We start from the raw sequence: 20,817 nt of genomic DNA, 5'->3' as shown, positions 1-20,817 counted from the left end.
CATTTAAAAAACTCAGCTTAGAGAGCATAGGGCACTTCCACTCATGGGCGTATAAATTGGGAAAACTAAAAATCAGCAAGACACAGGCACCCCAACGTTTAGGGCTGCTCTGTTGACAAGAACCTCCACTTCGTTACACCTTAAATATCCCAGGAAAGAGAAAAATGGATAAAGAAGTTGTGGTCCTTATGTACAATGGAATATCACTCAGCCATGAAATCAACGTCATAAGGCTAGTAGCAGAATGATGAGTGGATTTAGGTACGACGATTCTAAGTGAAATAAGTCACACAGAAAAAGACACTTATCATAAGATATCACTTATAGAGGGAATGTAAAAACCGCTACCCTTGAACTGAATTACAAAACAGAACAGAGTCACACGTTTAGAAAACACACTATGGCTGCTTAACGGGAAAGGTGAGGTGGGGTGATGCATAAAACAAGGGTTTCAAATTAGCTCAGATACCGTTCCATAAACCCAATATGTAACAGACAAGACCAACTCCTTGCTCAGTGAATTGGACTCAACACCCCATATTCACGGCCCAAGAATATATCTGACTAGTAAGAATCTTAAAACCTATGTATTGATATCTCTCTGTAAGTGAGTCAAGTGGGTGTAAAGTGACATAAACACAGCAGTGAAAAGCAGCTAAACCCCATTATAAAAATCAATTACTTTTATAAACCTGTGAAACAAAGACAGTGAAAGAGAGAGAAATTCTTACAAAATTCGTTCAGGGACTGTGACGCCACCTGGATTGACCATGTATAGACCCACAGCTGATTGAGACATAAGGGTGGACACTCTTGGGGCTGAGAGGTTTGGTGAGGTTCGGTGAGCAAACGCAGACCCTTTAAAGTAATACTGCGTGCTACCCATCCCATGGGTCCCAAATCTCCAGGTTCAAGGGCATCTTCCTACATCGAAAACATGCATGAGAAACCCAGAAGATGGTACACCGTGTGATCGCGAAAGGTTTCTAAAACGCACCTCATTTCTCATCTCCTTGTGCTCGGGTTCGCCATTCCAGCTGCTTTACTACCAATCTCCCTCCTTGGAGAATCAGCACCTTTAACCTCCTGTTCCGTACAGGTTGCAATTTGTCCTGAGGATGAACGGGAAGAGGGGAAAACAATGAGAGACTAGCTCTAGGTGTTGGGACAGGCACAGTTCACTCTATTTTCCCATCAGGAAGAAGAATTAAGCACAGGCTCAGCCTGCCGCCTGGGACCAGAATAGGGCCTGAAGCAATCCTGCGCTTTTGCGGCCAGCTCCCAAGAAAGCGAGTTGAAAAATGGAGCTCAGGGGCACTGCAATTCACAAACCTGCAGACTTATAAATGATCACTCTCGTCCACAAATATATTGAGGGAAGGCAACGAAGAGGATTTAAAGCAAGGCAGAATTGCAGGAAACAGATTTCAGGAGGGAGATTCGAATCACCTTTAAAGCACAGGAAAAGCGGCAAAACATCGACAATGATGCCCTTGGCCAAAAAGGGCGTATGCGTTTTTTCCTGAATATATTCAGGAAAAAACGCATACGCCCTTTTTGGCCAACCAAGCAACCTGGAAAGGCAAATCAGCGCTACAAAGAAGTCTCGCTTCCCATCGGTCAAAAGGGCCATGCTGAATAAAGTGTCAAAACCAGAAATGCAGGGCAGGCCATGAGGAAACGGGAGCCTTGCTACGATGATGGGCGGGATGTAAATTGCCAACAGCCACTCTGGAGAAGTGTACGGTGTGTCCTGAAACATCTAAAAAACTCAGCTTAGAGAGCATAGGACACTTCCACTCATGGGCGTATAAATTGGGAAAACTAAAAATCAGCAAGACACAGGCACCCCAACATTTAGGGCTGCTCTGTTGACAAGAACCTCCACTTCGTTACACCTTAAAAATCCCAGGAAAGAGAAAAATGGATAAAGAAGTTGTGGTCCTTATGTACAAAGGAATATCACTCAGCCATGAAATCAACGTCATAAGGCTAGTAGCAGCATGATGAGTGGATTTAGGTACGACGATTCTAAGTGAAATAAGTCACACAGAAAAAGACACTTATCATAAGATATCACTTATAGAGGGAATGTAAAAACCGCTACCCTTGAACTGAATTACAAAACAGAACAGAGTCACACTTTTACAAAACACACTATGGCTGCTTAAGGGGAAAGGTGAGGTGGGGTGATGCATAAAACAAGGGTTTCAAATTAGCTCAGATACCGTTCCATAAACCCAATATGTAACAGACAAGACCTACTCCTTGCTCAGTGAATTGGACTCAACACCCCATATTCACGGCCCAAGAATATATCTGACTAGTAAGAATCTTAAAACCTATGTATTGATATCTCTCTGTAAGTGAGTCAAGTGGGTGTAAAGTGACATAAACACAGCAGTGAAAAGCAGCTAAACCCCATTATAAAAATCAATTACTTTTAAAAACCTGTGAAACAAAGACAGTGAAAGAGAGAGAAATTCTTACAAAATTCGTTCAGGGGCAGTTATGCTACCTGGATTGACCATATCTAGACCCACAGCTGATTGAGACATAAGGGTGGACACTCTTGGGGCTGAGAGGTTTGGTGAGGTTGGGTGAGGAAACGCAGACCCATTAAAGTAATACTGCGTGGTACCCATCCCATGGGTCCCAAATCTCCAGGTTCAAGGGCATCTTCCTACATCGAAAACATGCATGAGAAACCCAGAAGATGGTACACCGTGTGATCGAGAAAGGTTTCTAAAACGCACCTCATTTCTCATCTCCTTGTGCTCGGGTTCGCCATTCCAGCTGCTTTACTAGCAATCTCCCTCCTTGGAGAATCAGCACCTTTAACCTCCTGTTCCGTACAGGTTGCAATTTGTCCTGAGGATGAACGGGAAGGGGGGAAAACAATGAGAGACTAGCTCTAGGTGTTGAGACAGGCACAGGTCACTCTATTTTCCCATCAGGAAGAAGAATTAACCACAGGCTCAGCCTGCCGCCCGGGATCAGAATAGGGCCTGAAGCAATCCTGCGCTTTTGCGGCCAGCTCCCAAGAAAGCGAGTTGAAAAATGGAGCTCAGGGGCACTGCAATTCACAAACCTGCAGACTTATAAATGATCACTCTCGTCCACAAATATATTGAGGGAAGGCAACGAAGAGGATTTGAAAGCAAGGCAGAATTGCAGGAAACAGATTTCAGGAGGGAGAGTCAAATCGCCTTTAAAGCACAGGAAAAGCGGCAAAACCTCGACAAGATGCCCTTGGCCAAAAAGGGCGTATGCGTTTTTTCCTGAATATATTCAGGAAAAAACGCATACGCCCTTTTTGGCCAACCAAGCAACCTGGAAAGGCAAATCAGCGCTACAAAGAAGTCTCGCTTCCCATCGGTCAAAAGGGCCATGCTGAATAAAGTGTCAAAACCAGAAATGCAGGGCAGGCCATGAGGAAACGGGAGCCTTGTTACGATGATGGGCGGGATGTAAATTGCCAACAGCCACTCTGGAGAAGTGTACGATGTGTCCTGAAACATCTAAAAAACTCAGCTTAGAGAGCATAGGGCACTTCCACTCATGGGCGTATAAAGTGGGAAAATTAAAAACCAGCAAGACACAGGCACCCCAAAGTTTAGGGCTGCTCTGTTGACAAGAACCTCCAACTTCGTTACACCTTAAATATCCCAGGAAAGAGAAAAATGGATAAAGAAGTTGTGGTCCTTATGTACAAAGGAATATCACTCAGCCATGAAATCAACGTCATAAGGCTAGTAGCAGCATGATGAGTGGATTTAGGTACGACGATTCTAAGTGAAATAAGTCACACAGAAAAAGACACTTATCATAAGATATCACTTATAGAGGGAATGAAAAAACCGCTACCCTTGAACTGAATTACAAAACAGAACAGAGTCACACGTTTAGAAAACACACAATGGCTGCTTAACGGGAAAGGTGAGGTGGGGTGATGAATAAAACAAGGGTTTCAAATTAGCTCAGATACCGTTCCATAAACCCAATATGTACTAGACAAGACCTACTCCTTGCTCAGTGAATTGGACTCAAAACCCCCTATTCACGGCCCAAGAATATATCTGACTAGTAAGAATCTTAAAACCTATGTATTGATATCTCTCTGTAAGTGAGTCAAGTGGGTGTGAAGTGACATAAACACAGCAGTGAAAAGCAGCTAAACCCCATTATAAAAATCAATTACTTTTAAAAACCTGTGAAAAAAAGACAGTGAAAGAGAGAGAAATTCTTACAAAATTCGTTTAGGGGCAGTTATGCTACCTGGATTGACCATATCTAGACCCACAGCTGATTGAGACATAAGGGTGGACACTCTTGGGGCTGAGAGGTTTGGTGAGGTTGGGTGAGGAAACGCAGACCCATTAAAGTAATACTGCGTGGTACCCATCCCATGGGTCCCAAATCTCCAGGTTCAAGGGCATCTTCCTACATCGAAAACATGCATGAGAAACCCAGAAGATGGTACACCGTGTGATCGCGAAAGGTTTCTAAAACGCACCTCATTTCTCATCTCCTTGTGCTCGGGTTCGCCATTCCAGCTGCTTTATTAGCAATCTCCCTCCTTGGAGAATCAGCACCTTTAACCTCCTGTTCCGTACAGGTTGCAATTTGTCCTGAGGATGAACGGGAAGAGGGGAAAACAATGAGAGACTAGCTCTAGGTGTTGAGACAGGCACAGGTCACTCTATTTTCCCATCAGGAAGAAGAATTAACCACAGGCTCAGCCTGCCGCCCGGGACCAGAATAGGGCCTGAAGCAATCCTGCGCTTTTGCGGCCAGCTCCCAAGAAAGCGAGTTGAAAAATGGAGCTCAGGGGCACTGCAATTCACAAACCTGCAGACTTATAAATGATCACTCTCGTCCACAAATATATTGAGGGAAGGCAACGAAGAGGATTTAAAAGCAAGGCAGAATTGCAGGAAACAGATTTCAGGAGGGAGAGTCAAATCGCCTTTAAAGCACAGGAAAAGCGGCAAAACCTCGACAAGATGCCCTTGGCCAAAAAGGGCGTATGCGTTTTTTCCTGAATATATTCAGGAAAAAACGCATACGCCCTTTTTGGCCAACCAAGCAACCTGGAAAGGCAAATCAGCGCTACAAAGAAGTCTCGCTTCCCATCGGTCAAAAGGGCCATGCTGAATAAAGTGTCAAAACCAGAAATGCAGGGCAGGCCATGGAGAAACGGGAGCCTTGCTACGCTGATGGGCGGGATGTAAATTGCAAACAGCCACTCTGGAGAAGTGTACGGTGTGTCCTGAAACATCTAAAAAACTCAGCTTAGAGAGCATAGGGCACTTCCACTCATGGGCGTATAAATTGGGAAAACTAAAAATCAGCAAGACACAGGCACCCCAACGTTTAGGGCTGCTCTGTTGACAAGAACCTCCACTTCGTTACACCTTAAATATCTCAGGATAGAGAAAAATGGATAAATAAGTTGTGGTCCTTATGTACAATGGAATATCACTCAACCATGAAATCAACGTCATAAGGCTAGTAGCAGCATGATGAGTGGATTTAGGTACGACGATTCTAAGTGAAATAAGTCACACAGAAAAAGACACTTATCATAAGATATCACTTATAGAGGGAATGTAAAAACCGCTACCCTTGAACTGAATTACAAAACAGAAGAGAGTCACACGTTTAGAAAACACACTATGGCTGCTTAACGGGAAAGGTGAGGTGGGGTGATGCATAAAACAAGGGTTTCAAATTAGCTCAGATACCGTTCCATAAACCCAATATGTAATAGACAAGACCTACTCCTTGCTCAGTGAATTGGACTCAACACCCCCTATTCACGGCCCAAGAATATATCTGACTAGTAAGAATCTTAAAACCTATGTATTGATATCTCTCTGTAAGTGAGTCAAGTGGGTGTGAAGTGACATAAACACAGCAGTGAAAAGCAGCTAAACCCCATTATAAAAATCAATTACTTTTAAAAACCTGTGAAAAAAAGACAGTGAAAGAGAGAGAAATTCTTACAAAATTCGTTTAGGGGCAGTTATGCTACCTGGATTGACCATATCTAGACCCACAGCTGATTGAGACATAAGGGTGGACACTCTTGGGGCTGAGAGGTTTGGTGAGGTTGGGTGAGGAAACGCAGACCCATTAAAGTAATACTGTGTGGTACCCATCCCATGGGTCCCAAATCTCCAGGTTCAAGGGCATCTTCCTACATCGAAAACATGCATGAGAAACCCAGAAGATGGTACACCGTGTGATCGCGAAAGGTTTCTAAAACGCACCTCATTTCTCATCTCCTTGTGCTCGGTTTCGCCATTCCAGCTGCTTTACTAGCAATCTCCCTCCTTGGAGAATCAGCACCTTTAACCTCCTGTTCCGTACAGGTTGCAATTTGTCCTGAGGATGAACGGGAAGAGGGGAAAACAATGAGAGACTAGCTCTAGGTGTTGAGACAGGCACAGGTCACTCTATTTTCCCATCAGGAAGAAGAATTAACCACAGGCTCAGCCTGCCGCCCGGGACCAGAATAGGGCCTGAAGCAATCCTGCGCTTTTGCGGCCAGCTCCCAAGAAAGCGAGTTGAAAAATGGAGCTCAGGGGCACTGCAATTCACAAACCTGCAGACTTATAAATGATCACTCTCGTCCACAAATATATTGAGGGAAGGCAACGAAGAGGATTTGAAAGCAAGGCAGAATTGCAGGAAACAGATTTCAGGAGGGAGAGTCAAATCGCCTTTAAAGCACAGGAAAAGCGGCAAAACCTCGACAAGATGCCCTTGGCCAAAAAGGGCGTATGCGTTTTTTCCTGAATATATTCAGGAAAAAACGCATACGCCCTTTTTGGCCAACCAAGCAACCTGGAAAGGCAAATCAGCGCTACAAAGAAGTCTCGCTTCCCATCGGTCAAAAGGGCCATGCTGAATAAAGTGTCAAAACCAGAAATGCAGGGCAGGCCATGAGGAAACGGGAGACTTGTTACGATGATGGGCGGGATGTAAATTGCCAACAGCCACTCTGGAGAAGTGTACGGTGTGTCCTGAAACATCTAAAAAACTCAGCTTAGAGAGCATAGGGCACTTCCACTCATGGGCGTATAAAGTGGGAAAATTAAAAACCAGCAAGACACAGGAAGCCCAAAGTTTAGGGCTGCTCTGTTGACAAGAACCTCCAACTTCGTTACACCTTAAATATCCCAGGAAAGAGAAAAATGGATAAAGAAGTTGTGGTCCTTATGTACAATGGAATATCACTCAGCCATGAAATCAACGTCATAAGGCTAGTAGCAGCATGATGAGTGGATTTAGGTACGACGATTCTAAGTGAAATAAGTCACACAGAAAAAGACACTTATCATAAGATATCACTTATAGAGGGAATGAAAAAACCGCTACCCTTGAACTGAATTACAAAACAGAACAGAGTCACACGTTTAGAAAACACACAATGGCTGCTTAACGGGAAAGGTGAGGTGGGGTGATGAATAAAACAAGGGTTTCAAATTAGCTCAGATACCGTTCCATAAACCCAATATGTACTAGACAAGACCTACTCCTTGCTCAGTGAATTGGACTCAACACCCCCTATTCACGGCCCAAGAATATATCTGACTAGTAAGAATCTTAAAACCTATGTATTGATATCTCTCTGTAAATGAGTCAAGTGGGTGTGAAGTGACATAAACACAGCAGTGAAAAGCAGCTAAACCCCATTATAAAAATCAATTACTTTTAAAAACCTGTGAAAAAAAGACAGTGAAAGAGAGAGAAATTCTTACAAAATTCGTTTAGGGGCAGTGATGCTACCTGGATTGACCATATCTAGACCCACAGCTGATTGAGACATAAGGGTGGACACTCTTGGGGATGAGAGGTTTGGTGAGGTTGGGTGAGGAAACGCAGACCCCTTAAAGTAATACTGCGTGGTACCCATCCCATGGGTCCCAAATCTCCAGGTTCAAGGGCATCTTCCTACATCGAAAACATGCATGAGAAACCCAGAAGATGGTACACCGTGTGATCGCGAAAGGTTTCTAAAACGCACCTCATTTCTCATCTCCTTGTGCTCGGGTTCGCCATTCCAGCTGCTTTACTAGCAATCTCCCTCCTTGGAGAATCAGCACCTTTAACCTCCTGTTCCGTACAGGTTGCAATTTGTCCTGAGGATGAACGGGAAGAGGGGAAAATAATGAGAGACTAGCTCTAGGTGTTGAGACAGGCACAGGTCACTCTATTTTCCCATCAGGAAGAAGAATTAACCACAGGCTCAGCCTGCCGCCCGGGACCAGAATAGGGCCTGAAGCAATCCTGCGCTTTTGCGGCCAGCTCCCAAGAAAGCGAGTTGAAAAATGGAGCTCAGGGGCACTGCAATTCACAAACCTGCAGACTTATAAATGATCACTCTCGTCCACAAATATATTGAGGGAAGGCAACGAAGAGGATTTGAAAGCAAGGCAGAATTGCAGGAAACAGATTTCAGGAGGGAGAGTCAAATCGCCTTTAAAGCACAGGAAAAGCGGCAAAACCTCGACAAGATGCCCTTGGCCAAAAAGGGCGTATGCGTTTTTTGCTGAATATATTCAGGAAAAAACGCATACGCCCTTTTTGGCCAACCAAGCAACCTGGAAAGGCAAATCAGCGCTACAAAGAAGTCTCGCTTCCCATCGGTCAAAAGGGCCATGCTGAATAAAGTGTCAAAACCAGAAATGCAGGGCAGGCCATGAGGAAACGGGAGCCTTGCTACGATGATGGGCGGGATGTAAATTGCCAACAGCCACTCTGGAGAAGTGTAGGGTGTGTCCTGAAACATCTAAAAAACTCAGCTTAGAGAGCATAGGGCACTTCCACTCATTGGCGTATAAAGTGGGAAAATTATAAACCAGCAAGACACAGGCACCCCAACGTTTAGGGCTGCTCTGTTGACAAGAACCTCCACTTCGTTACACCTTAAATATCCCAGGAAAGAGAAAAATGGATAAAGAAGTTGTGGTCCTTATGTACAATGGAATATCACTCAGCCATGAAATCAACGTCATAAGGCTAGTAGCAGCATGATGAGTGGATTTAGGTACTACGATTCTAAGTGAAATAAGTCACACAGAAAAAGACACTTATCATAAGATATCACTTACAGAGGGAATGTAAAAACCGCTACCCTTGAACTGAATTACAAAACAGAACAGTCACACGTTTAGAAAACACACTATGGCTGCTTAACGGGAAAGGTGAGGTGGGGTGATGCATAAAACAAGGGTTTCAAATTAGCTCAGATACCGTTCCATAAACCCAATATGTACTAGACAAGACCTACTCCTTGCTCAGTGAATTGGACTCAACACCCCCTATTCACGGCCCAAGAATATATCTGACTAGTAAGAATCTTAAAACCTATGTATTGATATCTCTCTGTAAGTGAGTCAAGTGGGTGTAAAGTGACATAAACACAGCAGTGAAAAGCAGCTAAACCCCATTATAAAAATCAATTACTTTTAAAAACCTGTGAAAAAAAGACAGTGAAAGAGAGAGAAATTCTTACAAAATTCGTTTAGGGGCAGTGATGCTACCTGGATTGACCATATCTAGACCCACAGCTGATTGAGACATAAGGGTGGACACTCTTGGGGCTGAGAGGTTTGCTGAGGTTGGGTGAGGAAACGCAGACCCTTTAAAGTAATATTGCGTGGTACCCATCCCATGTGTCCCAAATCTCCAGGTTCAAGGGCATCTTCCTACATCGAAAACATGCATGAGAAACCCAGAAGATGGCACACTGTGTGATCGGGAAAGGTTTCTAAAACGCACCTCATTTCTCATCTCCTTGTGCTCGAATTCGCCATTCCAGCTGCTTTACTAGCAGTCTCCCTCATTGGAGAATCAGCACCTTTAACCTCCTGTTCCGTACAGGTTGCAATTTGTTCTGAGGATGAACGGGAAAAGGGGGAAACAATGAGAGTCTAGCTCTAGGTGTTGGGACAGGCACAGGTCACTCTATTTTCCCATCAGGAAGAAGAATTAAGCACAGGCTCAGCCTGCCGCCCGGAACCAGAATAGGGCCTGAAGCAATCCTGCGCTTTTGCGGCCAGCTCCCAAGAAAGCGAGTTGAAAAATGGAGCTCAGGGGCACTGCAATTCACAAACCTGCAGACTTATAAATGACCACTCTCGTCCACAAATATATTGAGGGAAGGCAACGAAGAGGATTTGAAAGCAAGGCAGAATTGCAGGAAACAGATTTCAGGAGGGAGATTCGAATCGCCTTTAAAGCACAGGAAAAGCGGCAAAACCTCGACAATGATGCCCTTGGCCAAAAAGGGCGTATGCGTTTTTTCCTGAATATATTCAGGAAAAAACGCATACGCCCTTTTTGGCCAAGCAAGCAACCTGGAAAGGCAAATCAGCGCTACAAAGAAGTCTCGCTTCCCATCGGTCAAAAGGGCCATGCTGAATAAAGTGTCAAAACCAGAAATGCAGGGCAGGCCATGGAGAAACGGGAGCCTTGCTACGCTGATGGGCGGGATGTAAATTGCAAACAGCCACTCTGGAGAAGTGTACGGTGTGTCCTGAAACATCTAAAAAACTCAGCTTAGAGAGCATAGGGCACTTCCACTCATGGGCGTATAAATTGGGAAAACTAAAAATCAGCAAGACACAGGCACCCCAACGTTTAGGGCTGCTCTGTTGACAAGAACCTCCACTTCGTTACACCTTAAATATCCCAGGAAAGAGAAAAATGGATAAAGATGTTGTGGTCCTTATGTACAATGGAATATCACTCAACCATGAAATCAACGTCATAAGGCTAGTAGCAGCATGATGAATGGATTTAGGTACGACGATTCTAAGTGAAATAAGTCACACAGAAAAAGACACTTATCATAAGATATCACTTATAGAGGGAATGTAAAAACCGCTACCCTTGAACTGAATTACAAAACAGAACAGAGTCACACGTTTAGAAAACACACTATGGCTGCTTAACGGGAAAGGTGAGGTGGGGTGATGCATAAAACAAGGGTTTCAAATTAGCTCAGATACCGTTCCATAAACCCAATATGTAATAGACAAGACCTACTCCTTGCTCAGTGAATTGGACTCAACACCCCCTATTCACGGCCCAAGAATATATCTGACTAGTAAGAATCTTAAAACCTATGTATTGATATCTCTCTGTAAGTGAGTCAAGTGGGTGTAAAGTGGTATAAACACAGCAGTGAAAAGCAGCTAAACCCCATTATAAAAATCAATTACTTTTAAAAACCTGTGAAAAAAAGACAGTGAAAGAGAGAGAAATTCTTACAAAATTCGTTTAGGGGCAGTGATGCTACCTGGATTGACCATATCTAGACCCACAGCTGATTGAGACATAAGGGTGGACACTCTTGGGGCTGAGAGGTTTGCTGAGGTTGGGTGCGGAAACGCAGACCCTTTAAAGTAATACTGCGTGGTACCCATCCCATGGGTCCCAAATCTCCAGGTTCAAGGGCATCTTCCTACATCGAAAACATGCATGAGAAACCCAGAAGATGGTATACCGTGTGATCGGGAAAGGTTTCTAAAACGCACCTCATTTCTCATCTCCTTGTGCTCGAATTCGCCATTCCAGCTGCTTTACTAGCAGTCTCCCTCATTGGAGAATCAGCACCTTTAACCTCCTGTTCCGTACAGGTTGCAATTTGTCCTGAGGATGAACGGGAAAAGGGGGAAACAATGAGAGACTAGCTCTACGTGTTGGGACAGGCACAGGTCACTCTATTTTCCCATCAGCAAGAAGAATTAAGCACAGGCTCAGCCTGCCGCCCGGAACCAGAATAGGGCCTGAAGCAATCCTGCGCTTTTGCGGCCAGCTCCCAAGAAAGCGAGTTGAAAAATGGAGCTCAGGGGCACTACTATTCACAGACCTGCAGACTTATAAATGATCACTCTCGTCCACAAATATATTGAGGGAAGGCAACGAAGAGGATTTGAAAGCAAGGCAGAATTGCAGGAAACAGATTTCAGGAGGGAGATTCGAATCGCCTTTAAAGCACAGGAAAAGCGGCAAAACCTCGTCAATGATGCCCTTGGCCAAAAAGGGCGTATGCGTTTTTTCCTGAATATATTCAGGAAAAAACGCATACGCCCTTTTTGGCCAACCAAGCAACCTGGAAAGGCAAATCAGCGCTACAAAGAAGTCTCGCTTCCCATCGGTCAAAAGGGCCATGCTGAATAAAGTGTCAAAACCAGAAATGCAGGGCAGGCCATGAGGAAACGGGAGCCTTGCTACGATGATGGGCGGGATGTAAATTGCCAACAGCCACTCTGGAGAAGTGTACGGTGTGTCCTGAAACATCTAAAAAACTCAGCTTAGAGAGCATAGGGCACTTCCACTCATGGGCGTATAAAGTGGGAAAATTAAAAACAAGCAAGACACAGGCACCCCAAAGTTTAGGGCTGCTCTGTTGACAAGAACCTCCAACTTAGTTACACCTTAAATATCCCAGGAAAGAGAAAAATGGATAAAGATGTTGTGGTCCTTATGTACAATGGAATATCACTCAACCATGAAATCAACGTCATAAGGCTAGTAGCAGCATGATGAATGGATTTAGGTACGACGATTCTAAGTGAAATAAGTCACACAGAAAAAGACACTTATCATAAGATATCACTTATAGAGGGAATGTAAAAACCGCTACCCTTGAACTGAATTACAAAACAGAACAGAGTCACACGTTTAGAAAACACACTATGGCTGCTTAACGGGAAAGGTGAGGTGGGGTGATGCATAAAACAAGGGTTTCAAATTAGCTCAGATACCGTTCCATAAACCCAATATGTAATAGACAAGACCTACTCCTTGCTCAGTGAATTGGACTCAACACCCCCTATTCACGGCCCAAGAATATATCTGACTAGTAAGAATCTTAAAACCTATGTATTGATATCTCTCTGTAAGTGAGTCAAGTGGGTGTAAAGTGGTATAAACACAGCAGTGAAAAGCAGCTAAACCCCATTATAAAAATCAATTACTTTTAAAAACCTGTGAAAAAAAGACAGTGAAAGAGAGAGAAATTCTTACAAAATTCGTTTAGGGGCAGTGATGCTACCTGGATTGACCATATCTAGACCCACAGCTGATTGAGACATAAGGGTGGACACTCTTGGGGCTGAGAGGTTTGCTGAGGTTGGGTGCGGAAACACAGACCCTTTAAAGTAATACTGCGTGGTACCCATCCCATGGGTCCCAAATCTCCAGGTTCAAGGGCATCTTCCTACATCGAAAACATGCATGAGAAACCCAGAAGATGGTATACCGTGTGATCGGGAAAGGTTTCTAAAACGCACCTCATTTCTCATCTCCTTGTGCTCGAATTCGCCATTCCAGCTGCTTTACTAGCAGTCTCCCTCATTGGAGAATCAGCACCTTTAACCTCCTGTTCCGTACAGGTTGCAATTTGTCCTGAGGATGAACGGGAAAAGGGGGAAACAATGAGAGACTAGCTCTACGTGTTGGGACAGGCACAGGTCACTCTATTTTCCCATCAGCAAGAAGAATTAAGCACAGGCTCAGCCTGCCGCCCGGAACCAGAATAGGGCCTGAAGCAATCCTGCGCTTTTGCGGCCAGCTCCCAAGAAAGCGAGTTGAAAAATGGAGCTCAGGGGCACTGCTATTCACAAACCTGCAGACTTATAAATGATCACTCTCGTCCACAAATATATTGAGGGAAGGCAACGAAGAGGATTTGAAAGCAAGGCAGAATTGCAGGAAACAGATTTCAGGAGGGAGATTCGAATCGCCTTTAAAGCCCAGGAAAAGCGGCAAAACCTCGTCAATGATGCCCTTGGCCAAAAAGGGCGTATGCGTTTTTTCCTGAATATATTCAGGAAAAAACGCATACGCCCTTTTTGGCCAACCAAGCAACCTGGAAAGGCAAATCAGCGCTACAAAGAGGTCTCGCTTCCCATCGGTCAAAAGGGCCATGCTGAATAAAGTGTCAAAACCAGAAATGCAGGGCAGGCCATGGAGAAACGGGAGGCTTGCTACGCTGATGGGCGGGATGTAAATTGCCAACAGCCACTCTGGAGAAGTGTACGGTGTGTCGTGAAACATCTAAAAAAATCAGCTTAGAGAGCATAGGGCACTTCCACTCATGGGCGTATAAATTGGGAAAAGTAAAATTCAGCAAGACACAGGCACCCCAACGTTTAGGACTGCTCTGTTGACAATAACCTCCACTTCGTTACACCTTAAATATCTCAGGAAAGAGAAAAATGGATAAAGAAGTTGTGGTCCTTATGTACAATGGAATATCACTCAGCCATGAAATCAACGTCATAAGGCTAGTAGCAGCATGATGAGTGGATTTAGGTACGACGATTCTAAGTGAAATAAGTCACACAGAAAAAGACACTTATCATAAGATATCACTTATAGAGGGAATTTAAAAACCGCTACCCTTGAACTGAATTACAAAACAGAACAGAGTCACACGTTTAGAAAACACCCTATGGCTGCTTAACGGGAAAGGTGAGGTGGGGTGATGCATAAAACAAGGGTTTCAAATTAGCTCAGATACCGTTCCATAAACCCAATATGTAATAGACAAGACCTACTCCTTGCTCAGTGAATTGTACTCAACACCCCCTATTCACGGCCCAAGAATATATCTGACTAGTAAGAATCTTAAAACCTATGTATTGATATCTCTCTGTAAGTGAGTCAAGTGGGTGTAAAGTGACATAAACACAGCAGTGAAAAGCAGCTAAACCCCATTATAAAAATCAATTACTTTTAAAAACCTGTGAAAAAAAGACAGTGAAAGAGAGAGAAATTCTTACAAAATTCGTTTAGGGGCAGTGATGCTACCTGGATTGACCATATCTAGACCCACAGCTGATTGAGACATAAGGGTGGACACTCTTGGGGCTGAGAGGTTTGCTGAGGTTGGGTGCGGAAACGCAGACCCCTTAAAGTAATACTGCGTGGTACCCATCCCATGGGTCCCAAATCTCCAGGTTCAAGGGCATCTTCCTACATCGAAAACATGCATGAGAAACCCAGAAGATGGTACACTGTGTGATCGGGAAAGGTTTCTAAAACGCAACTCATTTCTCATGTCCTTGTGCTCGGGTTCGCCATTCCAGCCGCATTACTAGCAATCTCCTTCCTTGGAGAATCAGCACCTTTAACCTCCTGTTCCGTACAGGTTGCAATTTGTCCTGAGGATGAACGGGAAGAGGGGGAACCAATGAGAGACTAGCTCTAGGTGTTGGGACAGGCACAGGTCACTCTATTTTCCCATCAGGAAGAAGAATTAAGCACAGGCTCAGCCTGCCGCCCTGAACCAGAATAGGGCCTGAAGCAATCCGGCGCTTTTGCGGCCAGCTCCCAAGAAAGCGAGTTGAAAAATGGAGCTCAGGGGCACTGCAATTCACAAACCTGCAGACTTATAAATGATCACTCTCGTCCACAAATATATTGAGGGAAGGCAACGAAGAGGATTTGAAAGCAAGGCAGAATTGCAGGAAACAGATTTCAGGAGGGAGATTCGAATCGCCTTTAAAGCACAGGAAAAGCGGCAAATCCTCGTCAATGATGCCCTTGGCCAAAAAGGGCGTATGCGTTTTTTCCTGAATATATTCAGGAAAAAACGCATACGCCCTTTTTGGCCAACCAAGCAACCTGGAAAGGCAAATCAGCGCTACAAAGAAGTCTCACTTCCCATCTGTCAAAAGGGCCATGCTGAATAAAGTGTCAAAACCAGAAATGCAGGACAGGCCATGGAGAAACGGGAGCCTTGCTACGCTGATGGGCGGGATGTAAATTGCCAACAGCCACTCTGGAGAAGTGTACGGTGTGTCCTGAAACATCTAAAAAACTCAGCTTAGAGAGCATAGGGCACTTCCACTCATGGGCGTATAAAGTGGGAAAAGTAAAAACAAGCAAAACACAGGCACCCCAAAGTTTAGGGCTGCTCTGTAGACAAAAACCTCCAACTTCGTTACACCTTAAATATCCCAGGAAAGAGAAAAATGGATAAAGATGTTGTGGTCCTTATGTACAATGGAATATCACTCAACCATGAAATCAACGTCATAAGGCTAGTAGCAGCATGATGAGTGGATTTAGGTACGACAATTCTAAGTGAAATAAGTCACACAGAAAAAGACACTTATCATAAGATATCACTTATAGAGGGAATGTAAAAACCGCTACCCTTGAACTGAATTACAAAACAGAACAGAGTCACACGTTTAGAAAACACACTATGGCTGCTTAACGGGAAAGGTGAGGTGGAGTGATGCATAAAACAAGGGTTTCAAATTAGCTCAGATACCGTTCCATAAACCCAATATGTAATAGACAAGACCTACTCCTTGCTCAGTGAATTGGACTCAACACCCCCTATTCACGGCCCAAGAATATATCTGACTAGTAAGAATCTTAAAACCTATGTATTGATATCTCTCTGTAAGTGAGTCAAGTGGGAGTAAAGTGGTATAAACACAGCAGTGAAAAGCAGCTAAACCCCATTATAAAAATCAATTACTTTTAAAAACCTGTGAAAAAAAGACAGTGAAAGAGAGAGAAATTCTTACAAAATTCGTTTAGGGGCAGTGATGCTACCTGGATTGACCATATCTAGACCCACAGCTGATTGAGACATAAGGGTGGACACTCTTGGGGCAGAGAGGTTTGCTGAGGTTGGGTGAGCAAACGCAGACCCGTTAAAGTAATACTGCATGGTACCCATCCCATGGGTCCCAAATCTCCAGGTTCAAGGGCATCTTCCTACATCGAAAACATGCATGAGAAACCCAGAAGATGGTATACCGTGTGATCGGGAAAGGGTTCTAAAACGCACCTAATTTCTCATCTCCTTGTTCTCGGGTTCGCCATTCCAGCCACTTTACTAGCAATCTCCCTCCTTGCAGAATCAGCACCTTTAACCTCCTGTTCCATACAGGTTGCAATTTGTCCTGAGGATGAACGGGAAGAGGGGGAACCAATGAGAGACTAGCTCTAGGTGTTGGGACAGGCACAGGTCACTCTATTTTCCCATCAGGAAGAAGAATTAAGCACAGGCTCAGCCTGCCGCCTGGGACCAGAATAGGGCCTGAAGCAATCGTGCGCTTTTGCGGCCAGCTCCCAAGAAAGCGAGTTGAAAAATGGAGCTCAGGGGCACTGCAATTCACAAACCTGCAGACTTATAAATGATCACTCTCGTCCACAAATATATTGAGGGAAGGCAACGAAGAGGATTTGAAAGCAAGGCAGAATTGCAGGAAACAGATTTCAGGAGGGAGATTCGAATCGCCTTTAAAGCCCAGGAAAAGCGGCAAAACCCCGACAATGATGCCCTTGGCCAAAAAGGGCGTATGCGTTTTTTCCTGAATATATTCAGGAAAAAACGCATACGCCCTTTTTGGCCAACCAAGCAACCTGGAAAGGCAAATCAGCGCTACAAAGAAGTCTCGCTTCCCATCGGTCAAAAGGGCCATGCTGAATAAAGTGTCAAAACCAGAAATGCAGGGCAGGCCATGGAGAAACGGGAGGCTTGCTACGCTGATGGGCGGGATGTAAATTGCCAACAGCCACTCTGGAGAAGTGTACGGTGTGTCGTGAAACATCTAAAAAACTCAGCTTAGAGAGCATAGGGCACTTCCACTCATGGGCGTATAAATTGGGAAAAGTAAAATTCAGCAAGACACAGGCACCCCAACGTTTAGGACTGCTCTGTTGACAATAACCTCCACTTCGTTACACCTTAAATATCTCAGGAAAGAGAAAAATGGATAAAGAAGTTGTGGTCCTTATGTACAATGGAATATCACTCAGCCATGAAATCAACGTCATAAGGCTAGTAGCAGCATGATGAGTGGATTTAGGTACGACGATTCTAAGTGAAATAAGTCACACAGAAAAAGACACTTATCATAAGATATCACTTATAGAGGGAATGTAAAAACCGCTACCCTTGAACTGAATTACAAAACAGAACAGAGTCACACGTTTAGAAAACACACTATGGCTGCTTAACGGGAAAGGTGAGGTGGGGTGATGCATAAAACAAGGGTTTCAAATTAGCTCAGATACCGTTCCATAAACCCAATATGTAATAGACAAGACCTACTCCTTGCTCAGTGAATTGGACTCAACACCCCCTATTCACGGCCCAAGAATATATCTGACTAGTAAGAATCTTAAAACCTATGTATTGATATCTCTCTGTAAGTGAGTCAAGTGGGTGTAAAGTGACATAAACACAGCAGTGAAAAGCAGCTAAACCCCATTATAAAAATCAATTACTTTTAAAAACCTGTGAAAAAAAGACAGTGAAAGAGAGAGAAATTCTTACAAAATTCGTTTAGGGGCAGTGATGCTACCTGGATTGACCATATCTAGACCCACAGCTGATTGAGACATAAGGGTGGACAGTCTTGGGGCTGAGAGGTTTGCTGAGGTTGGGTGAGGAAACGCAGACCCTTTAAAGTAATATTGCCTGGTACCCATCCCATGGGTCCCAAATCTCCAGGTTCAAGGGCATCTTCCTACATCGAAAACATGCATGAGAAACCCAGAAGATGGCACACTGTGTGATCGGGAAAGTTTTCTAAAACGCACCTCATTTCTCATCTCCTTGTGCTCGAATTCGCCATTCCAGCTGCTTTACTAGCAGTCTCCCTCATTGGAGAATCAGCACCTTTAACCTCCTGTTCCGTACAGGTTGCAATTTGTCCTGAGGATGAACGGCAAAAGGGGGAAACAATGAGAGTCTAGCTCTAGGTGTTGGGACAGGCACAGGTCACTCTATTTTCCCATCAGGAAGAAGAATTAAGCACAGGCTCAGCCTGCCGCCCGGGACCAGAATAGGGCCTGAAGCAAACCTGCGCTTTTGCGGCCAGCTCCCAAGAAAGCGAGTTGAAAAATGGAGCTCAGGGGCACTGCAATTCACAAAGCTGCAGACTTATAAATGATCACTCTCGTCCACAAATATATTGAGGGAAGGCAACGAAGAGGATTTGAAAGCAAGGCAGAATTGCAGGAAACAGATTTCAGGAGGGAGATTCGAATCGCCTTTAAAGCACAGGAAAAGCGGCAAAACCTCGACAATGATGCCCTTGGCCAAAAAGGGCGTATGCGTTTTTTCCTGAATATATTCAGGAAAAAACGCATACGCCCTTTTTGGCCACCCAAGCAACCTGGAAAGGCAAATCAGCGCTACAAAGAAGTCTCGCTTCCCATCGGTCAAAAGGGCCATGCTGAATAAAGTGTCAAAACCAGAAATGCAGGGCAGGCCATGGAGAAACGGGAGGCTTGCTACGCTGATGGGCGGGATGTAAATTGCCAACAGCCACTCTGGAGAAGTGTACGGTGTGTCGTGAAACATCTAAAAAACTCAGCTTAGAGAGCATAGGGCACTTCCACTCATGGGCGTATAAATTGGGAAAAGTAAAAACAAGCAAGACACAGGCACCCCAAAGTTTAGGGCTGCTCTGTTGACAAGAACCTCCAACTTCGTTACACCTTAAATATCCCAGGAAAGAGAAAAATGGATAAAGATGTTGTGGTCCTTATGTACAATGGAATATCACTCAACCATGAAATCAACGTCATAAGGCTAGTAGCAGCATGATGAGTGGATTTAGGTACGACGATTCTAAGTGAAATAAGTCACACAGAAAAAGACACATATCATAAGATATCACTTATAGAGGGAATGTAAAAACCGCTACCCTTGAACTGAATTACAAAACAGAACAGAGTCACACGTTTAGAAAACACACTATGGCTGCTTAACGGGAAAGGTGAGGTGGGGTGATGCATAAAACAAGGGTTTCAAATTAGCTCAGATACCGTTCCATAAACCCAATATGTAAAAGACAAGACCTACTCCTTGCTCAGTGAATTGGACTCAACACCCCCTATTCACGGCCCAAGAATATATCTGACTAGTAAGAATCTTAAAACCTATGTATTGATATCTCTCTGTAAGTGAGTCAAGTGGGTGTAAAGTGACATAAACACAGCAGTGAAAAGCAGCTAAACCCCATTATAAAAATCAATTACTTTTAAAAACCTGTGAAAAAAAGACAGTGAAAGAGAGAGAAATTCTTACAAAATTCGTTTAGGGGCAGTGATGCTACCTGGATTGACCATATCTAGACCCACAGCTGATTGAGACATAAGGGTGGATACTCTTGGGGCTGAGAGGTTTGCTGAGGTTGGGTGAGGAAACGCAGACCCTTTAAAGTAATATTGCGTGGTACCCATCCCATGGGTCCCAAATCTCCAGGTTCAAGGGCATCTTCCTACATCGAAAACATGCATGAGAAACCCAGAAGATGGCACACCGTGTGATCGGGAAAGGTTTCTAAAACGCACCTCATCTCTCATCTCCTTGTGCTCGGGTTCGCCATTCCAGCCGCTTTACTAACAATCTCCCTCCTTGGAGAATCAGCACCTTTAACCTCCTGTTCCGTACAGGTTGCAATTTGTCCTGAGGATGAACGGGAAGAGGGGAAAACAATGAGAGACTAGCTCTAGGTGTTGGGACAGGCACAGGTCACTCTATTTTCCCATCAGGAAGAAGAATTAAGCACAGGCTCAGCCTGCCGCCCTTAACCAGAATAGGGCCTGAAGCAATCCTGCGCTTTTGCGGCCAGCTCCCAAGAAAGCGAGTTGAAAAATGGAGCTCAGGGGCACTGCTATTCACAAAGCTGCAGACTTATAAATGATCACTCTCGTCCACAAATATATTGAGGGAAGGCAACGAAGAGGATTTGAAAGCAAGGCAGAATTGCAGGAAACAGATTTCAGGAGGGAGATTCGAATCGCCTTTAAAGC

At 44.3% G+C, this 20,817-nt stretch overlaps 1 long non-coding RNA gene across 1 annotated transcript in view; it reads right to left on the bottom strand.

The window, feature by feature from the left end:
• The window catches only part of LOC309653601, a 339,910-nt gene extending 319,440 nt beyond the window's left edge, over positions 1–20,470 (bottom strand). Inside the window, exon 1 of the long non-coding RNA XR_014259265.1 lies at positions 20,356–20,470. This is a non-coding gene — a long non-coding RNA (uncharacterized lncRNA). The remainder of the gene's footprint in view (positions 1–20,355) is intronic.
• Between the last annotated feature and the right edge of the window lie 347 nt (positions 20,471–20,817).

Source organism: Balaenoptera physalus (assembly GCF_965194825.1).
Source record: "Balaenoptera physalus genome assembly, contig: HAP1_SCAFFOLD_656, whole genome shotgun sequence".
NCBI lineage: Eukaryota > Metazoa > Chordata > Mammalia > Artiodactyla > Balaenopteridae > Balaenoptera > Balaenoptera physalus.
This window is presented reverse-complemented; position numbering and strand designations above follow the sequence as displayed.